Raw genomic sequence first — 12,062 nt, 5'->3', positions numbered from 1 at the left:
GCCGGGGCGGGGCGGGGCGGGGCGGGGCGCTGTGGAGGAGGAGGGCGGGACGGAGGGCTGGGCCTGATCCGAGTCTGAACGCTGATCCGGCTGCTTCGTGGCGAGCGGAGCGTGGGACCAGCCCCTGGCCTGCGAGGGGCGTCAGAGCCAGAGGTGGGTGTGACCCTCCGTGAGGTGGAAGCCTCGTCCGCCCTCCCGCCTCCGAGGTCGGGAAGGTAAGGAGGGCATTGGATCAGCTCAGAGCCCAGGGGACGGAGACTTGTCACCCCACCTTGTGTTCTAATCATCAGGGATCTCACCGGGACCCGGGACGGGGGCAGGACAAGGCAGGCACGTCCACTCACCCACCAGGCTGCCCCGCGCCAGGCTCCGGGAGCTTAGACCCCACGCTCCTCCCGTCCTCTCTGGCACAGAGGAGGGACCCAAGGAGACCTAGCGGACTTGCCAGGGCCACACACCAGAGGGGACAGCTGGGCGAGCCCATTGCCCAGCCTTAGGCCACAGCTGGACTTGAGCCGCTGCTTGGGAGGGACCTGGGGGGAAGAAAATGGGAGAAGGCAGCCTGTGTCGGGAGCTTGAGGCTGGAGCAGGTCACCAAGTCTGCAAATGTGCTACAGCCACCTGGCAGAGGGAGGGCAGGGGGCGCCCCAGACAGACTTGAGTGGCCCCAGGCCAGCCTGCCAACAGAGGAGAAGGGCCCTGCCCTGTTGGCACTGAGGGGAGTGCCTGGCCACCTGGATCCATGGGGCTCGCAGGAGAGAAAGTGGGTGGAACCAACGCGGGGAGCTGGGGAGCCACAGGCCCCACTGACCTGGGCCAGGAGGGCCTGGGGCGGGACAGGCTGCAGCTCCTGGCCTCACCTCTGCTCTGATCTTCCATCTCCAGGGCGTTCAGCTGTGGGAAGGACCCCAGACTGGCCCAGCCCAGTGACAGAGCCAGGCAGTGGCCCAGCGGTGGAGACGGTCTCAGAGCTGGTGGGGCCCCACTGGCTGCAGGCAGGGCCTGCTCAGAGGGCGGGGGCATGACCTGGGTCTTCTCGCAGTATCTGCCCTGTGCTCCTTGGGAGCCGTGCCCCTGCCTGTGTACCCCGTTTCCTGGATATAAGGGCTGCCTGCTTCTTCTGCTGCAGCCTGGGTGGAGCTTGGGGGCAGGCGGGGGGAAGACGTGGCCCACAAGGGGACACTGAGCCCCTCACAATTTTCTGGCCAACTCTCATCTGATGGTCTGAAACGCACAGGTCCTTCCTGGCCCCAAAGGAGCCCAGGCCTGTGGGTTTGCACCGATGGACGGAGTCCCCGGCACTGAGTCGTCCTTGGAGGAGGTTGTGTTCCCTTCCTCGGGCTCACGGCTGGCAGGGCACCACCCTGGCTGCTGTTCCTCACTAGCTGGTCCCACTCACTAGCAGGGTCCCGCAGGGAATGCATCTTCCAGCCTTTCTCACCCACACAGCCTCACGCCTGGGTGGGGCACGGCCAGAATCAATGTGCCGAGTGCCTTGTTCTGGAGGAGGAGGGCCCTGGGGTTCACTGGGGTTCACATCTTCTCAGTGTTCTCACCACTGGTGCTGCGCAGTTCGCTGAACTAAAATGACTCGAGTATGGGGGTCAGATTCCAGAAAGGCCAGCAGGTGGCGCCATCAGCCCATCTGCTCTATCAAGTTGCTGGGGAGAATTTTAGGGGATTAGGGAGTGAGTTTCACCCCAAAGTGTGAACTTGGATCAGAACCCAAGGCAGAGCAGCGGAGTGACCACTCTCTGGGCCTCAGTGTAAAGGTGGAGACATGGCCAAGGGGAGTGATGGTGGGTTTCAAAGGAAAGTCAGGGTGGGCGGGGCCAATGGGAAGTCCTACCCTGTCAATTAGTCAGCTCCCATGTCCCTTGGTGACCACAACCTGGTGATCACAGCTTGGAGCCCTGTGTACTGCAGTGTTGTCAGGACCCAGGATTCTGGGATGTGCTGGAGAGTAGGGATGAGGGCTCTTGCCAGAGGAGGGGCACAGGTTGCCTGGTCCCTGGATGTTGCGGGCTGTGCCCACATGAGTTCTGGCAGACTGGCCCCTCCGAGGACAGGGAGGTGAGCAGCCCTGCGGCCTTCAGGCAGAGGTGGCTAATGGGGGCTCAGCCCAGCGTGGGGCCCTGACCTCCACCTGCTGGGCCATTTGACACCGAGCTGCCACCTCCTTTCTCCAGTTGAAGACGCTCACCAGAAACGTGTCCAGGCTGGCCTCTGACCCCCATCTCAGTGCTGAGGACAGGCAGAGGTGTCCCCATCTCCCAAGCAACTGCTCCTGGCAAGGAGGCCGGCGGGGTCCTTGGAGACCTCTCCCAGCCCTGTCCTGCCCCTACACCTGCGGGGCCCCTTGCTGCACCCCCTCCTGGGCCGGGGTCCCTCGTTCTCACAGTGGAGCCCCAGCATGAGGGAGGGGGCGCAGCACAGGAACCTGGGTGGAGGTGGGGTGGGTTGCCTCTGGCCCTGGTGGAGGGACCGAGTGGCAGACTGGACCTTCCGAGGAGGCCTAGGAGGCAGCTCGGTGAAGGAGGCACTGGAGCAGGACTTCAGAAGTCTCCTGTTATGGTTCCTGCCGAGACGGCGTCGAGGGCACCTCTTGGGCCACCCCAGCCCTGGGGTCAAGGGTGGGGCGTCCTGGGCCCATCTGCAGGGGTGAGCAGTAGTGGGCAGGCATGGGTGCCGTCTATGCAGCCTGCTCAGCCCTGGGCACTTGCTGGGACCAGGCAGTCAAGGGAGGTACTCAGGCCAGTGGGTTCTGGACCTGCCACCTTCTTTAGTCACGTTTTGCCCTTACCTGCCAGGGCCATGAGTTCCTGGAGGGCCAGGGAGCGGAAGACAGGTGCTTTCAGCTCCAGGTCTGGAGACCACAGGTGAGACCTGGCTCTGTGCCTCTGGCCCCAGGCTCTGGGATGTTCTGGAGGCTGGTGGGCCAGCCATGAGCTGCTCCCAGCGCCTTGGGAAAGGGTGCCTGAGTGGAGCACAGGGGAGGGGGGGCAGAGTGCAGGACAGGCAGTGCTTGGCCAAGCCTGCCCCGTGGCCTCGCTGGGCATTTCCCTGCTGAAGCCTGTTCCCCCGTCTGCAGAAGAGGCAGCTGATGTGCTGTTGTCTTCCTGCATTACAGCCTCCCCGTGCACACAGCCTCATCCCCCGGAGAACCCCTCCAGCCCCAGTTATCCCAACACTGCCGACCCCGGGCCTGCATCATCTCATTGGGGTCCCAGCTGAATAGCCCCTGACTCTCCACACCGGCGCCCAGCCCCCCACTGTCCCACTTCACTGTCAGAGGAGCACCCTGGGCCCAATGGCCCTTGCCCTGGCTGGCGTCCTCACTGTCCAAGGCCACCCCGAGTGTGCACCTCTGCGTCCACAGTGCTCCCCACCCCATCAGGGGCTCCAAAGACCTGTCCTTCCTCCCCCTCCCCCCCACTGTGCCCACAGTGGGTACAGCTTCTCAAAGGGGTGAGCTGCCCTCTCCAGGTCCTCTCTTCCACTCTTTCCAGCCTCCCAGGGTGCTCTTGCTGGGGGTCACAGCACCCCAACGGCCAGGGCCCCCAGCCATCGCCCTGGGACCATCTGTGCCTGAGGGTCCCCTCCTCAGCCCCACCTGCAGCCCACTCTGGGAGGGGGTCTGCAGAGGACAGGGCCAGCCGCCTTAGGTCCTGGCTGGTTCTGCGTGTCCTGTTTCCCGAGTGTGAAGACAGTACGAGTCCAGGCTCTGTGGATGAGAGCAGCAGACCTGGACTTGAGGTTGGCAGGCTGTTCACAGCCTAAGCCGCCATCAGAGGGGGAGGGGACTTCCCATTTGTTGGCTGAGAGCCCACCCAGCAGCCGGTGGAACAGGGACAGGTGCCCCCCAGCTGTGGAGGTGACAGCAGAGAAATGCTTTCCCTCAGCTCCTCTGTGTTAGTTGTTGGAGGGTGGCCAGGGGCTTCTGTCTGTAGAAGCACGACAGATTCCAAGCAGACCTGGGCTGGGGACCAGACAGGCCTTTCCTGCCTCAGGGCCTTTGTGTGTGCTTGCTCTTCTGTCTGAAGTGTCCCCTCCTGCAGAGGGCTCCTGTTCACCCTGGAAGCCTGAGGGCTGCCCTGCCCGCAGTCCCCTCTGAGCCCCTTCGTACCCTCCCCCACACTGGAGCTTTGTGGCAGCTGGACCTGCCTCCCTACCAGCCTGGGCGTTATTAGAGGGGTGTGGGTACAGGGACCCCACCTAGCTGCCCTTGGGAGCTCATCGAGTGCAGGGTCAGGACACGCCTCCCGCCTCCAGGCCCCTAAGCCTCCACTCCCCTCTTGCTTTCAGCAGCCCCCACCTCCCCCACACAGACCCAGGATTACATTCCGGGCTGTGGGCAGCTGCTGTTTAATGGCTCTGCTGTCCCTTCCCGGCCCTTCCTCTTGGCCCTGGTAGGCTGTCCGATTCCGTTTCAAACTGCACTGGGGTGCGGAGACCACACTCAGCAGATGTAGTTAAGTTTCCACATCGTGAGGGAGAATGGAGCCACCTGCTGGGCCAAGAGGTGCTCACTGGTGGAAAGTGGAGAGGACGGGTGGCAGGGTGGGGGTAGAGGGCTTCCTGGTCCATCTCCACTCATGGGGTGGGACCCAGGTATTGTGGCCTGGCCCCGGGGGGCATGTTCCTGGCAGATGTGTGGGGAAAGAACCACCAAGGGCCGGGATTCCAAAGCATGAAGACCTGGAGGGTCTGCCTGCCTGCCAGACTGGGCCTCTCCAAACACCAGGCTGGGGACGCTGCACCTGTGATCTCCTGTCGGGAGGGGCATTCTGCACCTTGATTTCCAGATGAGGAGAGAAAGCTTCTGGGCTACGCAGACGCAGGCTTCAAACTGAGTTCTGACCCGGAGACACCCACTCGCCACGGTCTCCAGGCCTCGGACACAGAGGGCTGCAGGGATGGATGGTCCTGGTGTCCTGGCCCCCTCCTGACCGATTAGGGCGTCAGTTGACTGAGGGCCGCTCACCCCACCCACCCCTCCCTTCGGGACGCACTCTCGTGTTCAGTGTGCATGTTATTTTTGGTAATTTTCAGAATGCACAGTATTTTGTTGCAGCTACTTTTAATCAGTATCAGCACACAAACGTTTTGTTCTCTGGACTCCTTTCTGCCTCACCAGTTGTTGGGGCCCCAGAGCTTTTGTCAGGGGCATCACGTCCAGTGGTGACAGGGCCGCCCCACCCAGTCCGAGAGCCGGCTTGAGATGGCCAGTAACTTTGTGAGCTGGTTATTAAACAGCCATGATTAAAATTAAATTAAACTAATCAAATCACATAAAACATATAAATGATGTAAAAGAGAAAGGTAATAAACACTGCAGACTTCCCGCTTCCTAATTATTTATGTCGTGCGATTATCCACGTCTCACCACCCCATGTTCACAGCTTGCAATCTGCACACAGCGCCCATCGGGGCTCCCCCCGCTGCCACGATTGGGTTGGTTGGTGAACCATGACCAGCACACTCCTGGCTATTGTCGCTTGATATGTACCACATTGGAAATTAAAACTGAACTTTTAAAAACATTTATTCATGTAGTCTTATTCAAAACAACAATCAACTAAGTACATATTAAAATAAATAACATTTTATGAATGATGACTTTTTTATTCCAGAGTTTCAGTGAGAACAGCGAGACATTGGCTTACATTGTTGCAAATCTCTTAATGGTTGGCGTTTTCTATCTGCGTGTGCGTCTGCGTCGCATCCATCACGAGGCGCTGTTATGGGGGAGCACACGCAGAAACCCGGCCTTTCAGATACGGTGGCCATTCTCCTTAGACTCCACACCCCAACCGAACAAGCGATGGCTTCTGAAAGGCAGTCACGATGTGAGAGCTGAAGCCACATCAACAGTTGTTTGGGATTCCATTTACACGCGTTGGTCCATTTTCTGCTTTGAATGCATCCCATGATTTTAGAATGTCATGTTTGGGTCATCTGGAAAAATAGTGGCCTGCTGAGTTAGGCGGAATTTCTGAATGTTGACACATTTCACTGTATCACATAACCTCCCCACTGTTCTCAGGAGAAAAAGCCTTTAAACATTTGGAAGCTATCAAACTCACACCGGTAGATGCAAGTTCTCCAAAACGCTAATTTTCACTTAAGCTTGAATGTTACCGTTGGTGACAGATCCTGTCACTTTGTTGTCAATTTGTTTCTTACCTCATCCGTTTTGGAGACAGCATCTCCAGTTGTCACGTACACCTGTGCCCTCACAGCCATGGTCTGTCTGCCAGCTGTCCCTCTCAGTAAAAATGGTGTTCTACATTCTCAGAGAAATGCTTTTTCTTTGTTGAATTCTGAGATGCCCAGCTAGTGCCCTTGCAAGCACTGCCTGGTGTGTGCTGTGTGTTACACGCCGTCATGCCGATCTCAGCACAGGGAGGAAGAGCGTTATTATGAAAGTAGGTTGAACCTCATGGGTCCCCTAGGATTCCGGGGGCCACGTATGGGGAAGCAGTTCTCTCTGGCATGGTGTCAGTTGTATGCCTCATTCTGGCCTTTGCTCGGCACAATGCTGTCAGAGGCCATCTCTTTCCCACAGGAGCCCCTCTCCTCACTTCTAATGCTGTGTGTTGTCTCCCCCCCAGGAGCCTCCAGCACCCTCACTGACAGGGCTGCCGGGAACGCCTTCCCCGGCACCTGGCGCCTGGAGGGGCTTTCTCTCCAGAGCAGAGCAGCTGGGTCCCAGGCTGCACACACGCGCCCTGGCTAAGTGACTCTTCTGGGCCTCGTCCCTCGACAAAAGCCCTTCCCTCTCATGCCAGCACAAAGGCTCTGCTTCGTGAGACCTGCCTCGGCCCAGACATGTGGCCACGTCACCCAGGCTCTGATCCGCCCTCAGTGAACATGGGCCAGAGCACCATTGTGTGGTTCCAGGGACCCAGCCCTGGCCCCGCACTTCCCCCCACGACCTTGGGGTTAGGGCTTCTGAGCTTGCTGCGGCCACATGCAGCAAGGCAGGCTCTGGCAGTCAAGCCCTGCAGCTGGGCTTCAGCGGGCTCGACCAGCTCAGGAGTGGCCGTCGCCAGGGCCAGCCTTCGTTCTCTGCCTTCTCATCTGCTAGTGGGAGAGGCAGGGGGCTCTGGGCAGCTGGTGGCTCCTGGTAGAGGGAACAGCTCCCCATTCACCTGCCGGCCACGGGTGCCCTGGCCTGCTTCCCCATCAGCAGGATTCCTCCACCTTGGACCCCACTCCAGCCTGGAGACTGTGCTAGGGGAGGCGTTGGGTAGTGGACGGCCACCTGGAGAGGAAACTCCTCAGGCAGCATTGAGGGAGCTCGGGGGGATGGAGAGGCTGTGGGGACCCCTGGCTGCTGAGCTCCAGGAGGAAGAGGAGGCTGGGGGCCAGGTAGATGTTCCTCTGCATTCCTTGGTACCATGCAGTGTCATGTCAGCCCTCGGAGCCTCGGGCCAGGTGTCCAGCCCGGGGTGGACCCCAGGGGAACACTGGGCAGTGGGTCTAGGAAGAGTCGGGCAGAGTTTTGGGGAGAGCTGGCCATGGCCCAGCACAGCCACACCAGCTGGATTGGTAGTGGGTGCTTGCCCTCTCTGGTCCTGTTTTGTCCCTCCAGAGAGTGCTATCTCCATGGTCTGGATGGCCGGAGGGGGGTCGGGAGGGAGAGGACACCCCACCCTGACATCGCCTCCTTCAGAGATTGGGGCCCCTGGGGTCTTCCAGGACCTGGGGATGCCAGTGGGAGGTGCGCCAGCTCCGTTTCCTGGGCGCGACGCAGAAGGTGGGGGCAGGAGGGGAGGGTGTCCAGAGCAGGCTGGGGCCTGTGGAAGCCCTGCTGGCACTCCCGCCTCGAGCAGGTCGCTCAATGGGACATGGGGAGGGCGCACTGCGAGTGTCAGAAACGGAAGTAGCTAAGGAGCCCTCCAGGGTAGGAAGAGGGCTGTCCCCATGGCCGGATGGACCCATGGGCCCCACCAAACAGCAGATGCATCACTCGGGGCTTCAAGGGTGGAGGCCTGGCTGTTTTATGGAAGTGGATTTGCTGGTTTGGCCATTGCAGTCTGGGCCCTTGGCTTTGGGGCTGGGTCACCCTCCAGCCTATCTGGGCCTGAGCCCTACGTCCTGATCAAACGGGCCTGGCTGCTGGGGGCAAGGGTCAAGTGGCTCAGCCTGCCACTGAGTGATGCCATCTGTGAGTGGTCACCCGTTGGCAGTGGCCAGTTCCCAGGGCTTGACGTTGGCACCTGGGCTGTGATCTGAGCAGAGGCCGGAGGCCTGAGACAAGAGGTATCTATTCCCTCCTTGGCCTGGGGCCTGGACTCCTGGGGGTTAGTCAGTGTGAAGAGGAGCAGGCCTAGCTGGGTACGGCCCCCAGCATGACAGCAGTGGCCCCTCCGACCTGCAGCCCCCTCCCCACGGCCACCAACCCTGCTGCAGCTCCCCTCACCCAGTTTGCCGCTGCTGGCCCCAGAAGTTGTAGAGGGCTGGGCATGGCTGGAAGCAAGGGGCACTGTGAGAGGCCTGGCGTAGCTTGAGGGGCAGGGGTGGAAGGACACGTGGCGAGGGGCTCACGGTCGCCCATGCTGTGACACGACTCAGCTGGGCCAGCACCGTGCAGCCAGGCCACGCCAACGGCTGACCTCATGGTGCTCAGCGGCTCGCCTCAGCTTGTGGCGTGGTGCTATTATTGCCTAATTAGGTTCTACGGTGCCAGCCCAGCCCGAGCCCCACGCCCGGCCCGCGCTCGGCAGACGTGTCCGGACAGGGCTCCTGGGCTCCCACTGTAGCAGGAAGAGCAGTGCTGCTCAGGAACCCAGCGGGAGCCGGCTGGGACGGCGGCTGGAGCCAGCACTGGCCTTCCGGGCTCAGTGGCCAAGGGACTACGTACAGCAGTCCAGCCGACTTGGGGGAGCCTGGGCTGGGAGACCCACACCTGAGGGTGAGCCTGGAGTGGGGCAGCCAGCAAGGGGCACCCAGGAGAGGCGGGTGGGCCGGGGAAGGGCTATGGCAGGCCCAGCCAGGCTTGCGCGGTGAGCCCTCTGCTGGAGGACAGGCCGTGAGTCTGGGAACCCTGGCCTGTGGCTGCCTGGTGTCCACTCACTCGCTCTCCTGAGGCGCAGGACCCTTGGGGACCCCTGGCCAGCCCGTTTCAGGTCAGCTGCTGACCGTGGAGGGGTAGGCCAGGTGGAGGCCTGGGGCTGAAGCGGGCCAGGGGGAGGGAGGAACAGACTGCCAAGGGGACGACTGGAGGGAGCCCGGGAGGGATGGGTCTGAGGAGGGACGTGAGGGCGGGCTGCTCTGAGGGCCCTGGGAGGGGGCTCAAAGGAGGGCGCCGAGGAGGTCTCTGGGAGCAGCTAGCCCCGGGAAGCAGGAGTTGGGTGGATGGAGAGAAGGTGGGAGGCAGGGTCTCAAGCAGGAGAGGAACCTGAGCAGAGACCAGGTGGGACTGGTCCGCTGGGAAGATCATGAAGAGGCCGGGCAGGGCCTGGGGCCCATTGGGGGGTGGTGAGAGGTGGGGGCTTGGAGCCCCGCCAAGTGACCAAGGGGCAGACCGCTTGGGAGGCCAAAGTGATCTCAGTTCACTATACAAACTGAGTGGTGGCTAAAAGGACCCAAGACCCTGGACCTGGGAGTGACAGTGCCATGGGACCCAGGGCTGGGGAAGGGCTGAGGGGCAGCCACCAGGCGGGGCCCCTCCTGTGTGGCCCAGGGCTGGCGTGTGCCTCGAGCACCATCAGAGCAGAAGGGCCGGCTGGTTTCTAAAAGAGGAAACGTCCCAGCACAGAGAAACAACGCACACTTTGGTGAAGAAGCCACGATATGGATAGGCCTCAGCCACCAGCCCCTGCCACCCTCTCTCTAGGTGTCATGAGCGGCAGACTCCGCCCCAGTGGGGGACACCAGGGGCCCTGGGGGCAGAAGGACCTCACAGCAGCCTCTTCCTGCCTCCGGCTCACAGCCCACCCCAGCTGGTAATCAAGACCAGGCCCACCGCCCATCTGCTGCCCCTGCCGCCATGAGAGCCCTTGACCCCTCTGTGATGGCTCCCCTGCCTGAGGACCCAGGGCCCCATCTGGGGAGCGGACGGCCTTTCCTGAGGATCAACATCGTGCCTGTGGGTGAGTGAGCCTCCAGGCAGACAGCGACGGGGTTGTGGGTTCAGCCCCCCGGGAGCGTGAAGACCTCCAGACCAGGTGGGCTGCTGTGGCTGGGGCGCCGAGAGCAGCCGCGTGCGCCTTTCCCCAGCATAAGGCGAGGAGGCTCAGACAGGCATTTGGGAAGGCAGCTTTGGGGCTGCCAGCTCCCCTCCTGTTCCATGAAGCTCGGTCAGGACCCCGGGACACTGGGCCGACTCGGGGGTCCTCAGCGGGACTCGTTGCCGTTGGCTGTGTATCCTAGGGCGGTGCTTGGCGTCTCTGGGCCTGGTCCTCTGTGTGCCCTTTCTCTACGTCCTGTAGCCTCTGGAAGTGGGCTATGCTGGTTCAGGTGCACGCTCTCACTTCTCCCTGTCTGCAAGGGGGGGACTGTACTCAGGTACACAGCTGAGTAACGTCGTGCAAGGTGGTCGTGCAAAGTGAGCTCGTGGTGCAATCACACCCAGACCAGGAAGTGGGACGCTCTGCGCAGGCCCCTCCCTGGGACCGCCCCCTCCCGCCCCAGGGGTCACAGCTATTCTGACTTCTACCACCATGCATTCATTGCATGCATTGGCTTCATTCTGACTTGCAACATTTGGAATCAGACAGGTGTACAGATGTACAGGTGAGCCTGGCCAGGTGTGAGAGCCCCTTGCCTGAGGGAAGGGTGGGTGCCCAGGCAGCACTGGCCCCTCCCGTAGACTCCGCTCCGGCCTCTCTCCTGCCACGTATGTAATTTGCTCCGCGTCCTGCCAGGGAGACTGCCTGCCTAGAGGAATTACACACCACTTGGGTCCGACCCCGGCAGGGCTGTCCTCCCCCAGCCTGGAACAGTTGGCTGCTCTCTGTCCAACGGGGTGGCTGAGCTGAGGCCGACGTGTGTGCTGTGGGCCTGCCAGCCTCTGACTCAGGAGCACCCCCCTCCAGGATAGGGGGGAGCTCAGCCCTGGGAGAGGGGGTGGGCTCTGGCATCTGGGGCTGATGGGCGTCTTGGTGGTGATTTCTTCTCTGACGGGTTGTTGGGCTTGATACCTGGGCACCGTCAGACGGGCAGGGGTCTCTAGATTGGAACCAGGTTCTGGGGTCTAGCCTGGGAGCCTGCTGGAGCCCACCTGATGTGGGGGAGCCTGGAGAGTGCAGGCTTCCGGTTTGCTGGGCCCTCTGCCGGGCCCTGGGCCTATGGAGAGCGTGTGCGGGCAGGGGCTCCTTCTGGCTCCTCCTTGGCTGACACAACAGCTCAAGGGACCCTGACTCAGCTCTCCTGGGAGGTGCGGGAGGAGATCAAAAAGGGAGGGTCCTGGTAGGGGTGCATGCGACGGTGTGCGTGTGCGAGGCCAGCCCGCTCAGGCTCGTGGGTGTGATGACAGGTCTGCATCTCAGTGGGCGTGTGCACGTGTGTGCACACGAGTACCTGCTCTTCCTGGGGGGATCCCACTGCTCACTTGGCGACTGCTCCACAGGTGAAAGCAAGCATTTGCACCTGTGTGCACGTGTGTGTGGCACGAGTCTGTATGCACACCTGTGAGAATCTGTGCATGTGCGTGCATGTGAGTGTGCTGTGTGTGTGCTCACACTCCCTGCACCCCTGTGCCCCGCACAGCCGGCCCAGGCTTGTTCCTCCCACGTTCCCTAGATGTGCCTGGACAGGTCTCCTCAGCCTGAGGGGAGATGTCTGCTCAGAGGTACACAGCCCCCTGCTCGGGCTCTGGGGCCCTGCTTGTCAGCTAAGTCAGGAAGGGACACCCAGAGAAAGACATGGCTGGCACAGTAAGGGGGGGCTGCTGGCCCAGAGTCTCCCCAGGCAGGCCCCTGGGGGAGCCTGAGTCCTAGGTGCCGGGGAGGTGGAGGCTCCAAGAGAGGGGGCTCCCCAAAGACTGCGGTGCTCCCCGTCTCCTTCCATGCCTGGCTGCCTGGTGTGGCTGTTCGGCTGGGTCCTGTGCTGGG

The 12,062-nt window shown here is 61.7% G+C and overlaps 1 long non-coding RNA gene across 3 annotated transcripts; it reads left to right on the top strand.

Annotated features, from left to right (window-relative positions):
• The first annotated feature begins 56 nt into the window (after positions 1–56).
• LOC141572065 (uncharacterized) lies at positions 57–5,548 on the top strand. 3 transcript variants are annotated; one of them, XR_012497106.1, is made up of 3 exons: positions 57–215; positions 886–974; positions 1,238–5,548. It is a non-coding gene; the product is annotated as an uncharacterized LOC141572065 (long non-coding RNA). The 3 variants fall into 3 exon arrangements; XR_012497105.1 differs by having other exon boundaries at positions 886–2,661; positions 2,811–5,548; XR_012497107.1 differs by having other exon boundaries at positions 886–2,879; positions 3,131–5,548.
• Positions 5,549–12,062: the final 6,514 nt, after the last annotated feature.

This window comes from Rhinolophus sinicus, linkage group LG06, assembly GCF_036562045.2.
Source record: "Rhinolophus sinicus isolate RSC01 linkage group LG06, ASM3656204v1, whole genome shotgun sequence".
Taxonomy (NCBI): domain Eukaryota; kingdom Metazoa; phylum Chordata; class Mammalia; order Chiroptera; family Rhinolophidae; genus Rhinolophus; species Rhinolophus sinicus.
Note: the sequence above shows the minus strand (reverse complement) of the source record. Positions and strands in the feature narration are given on the sequence as shown.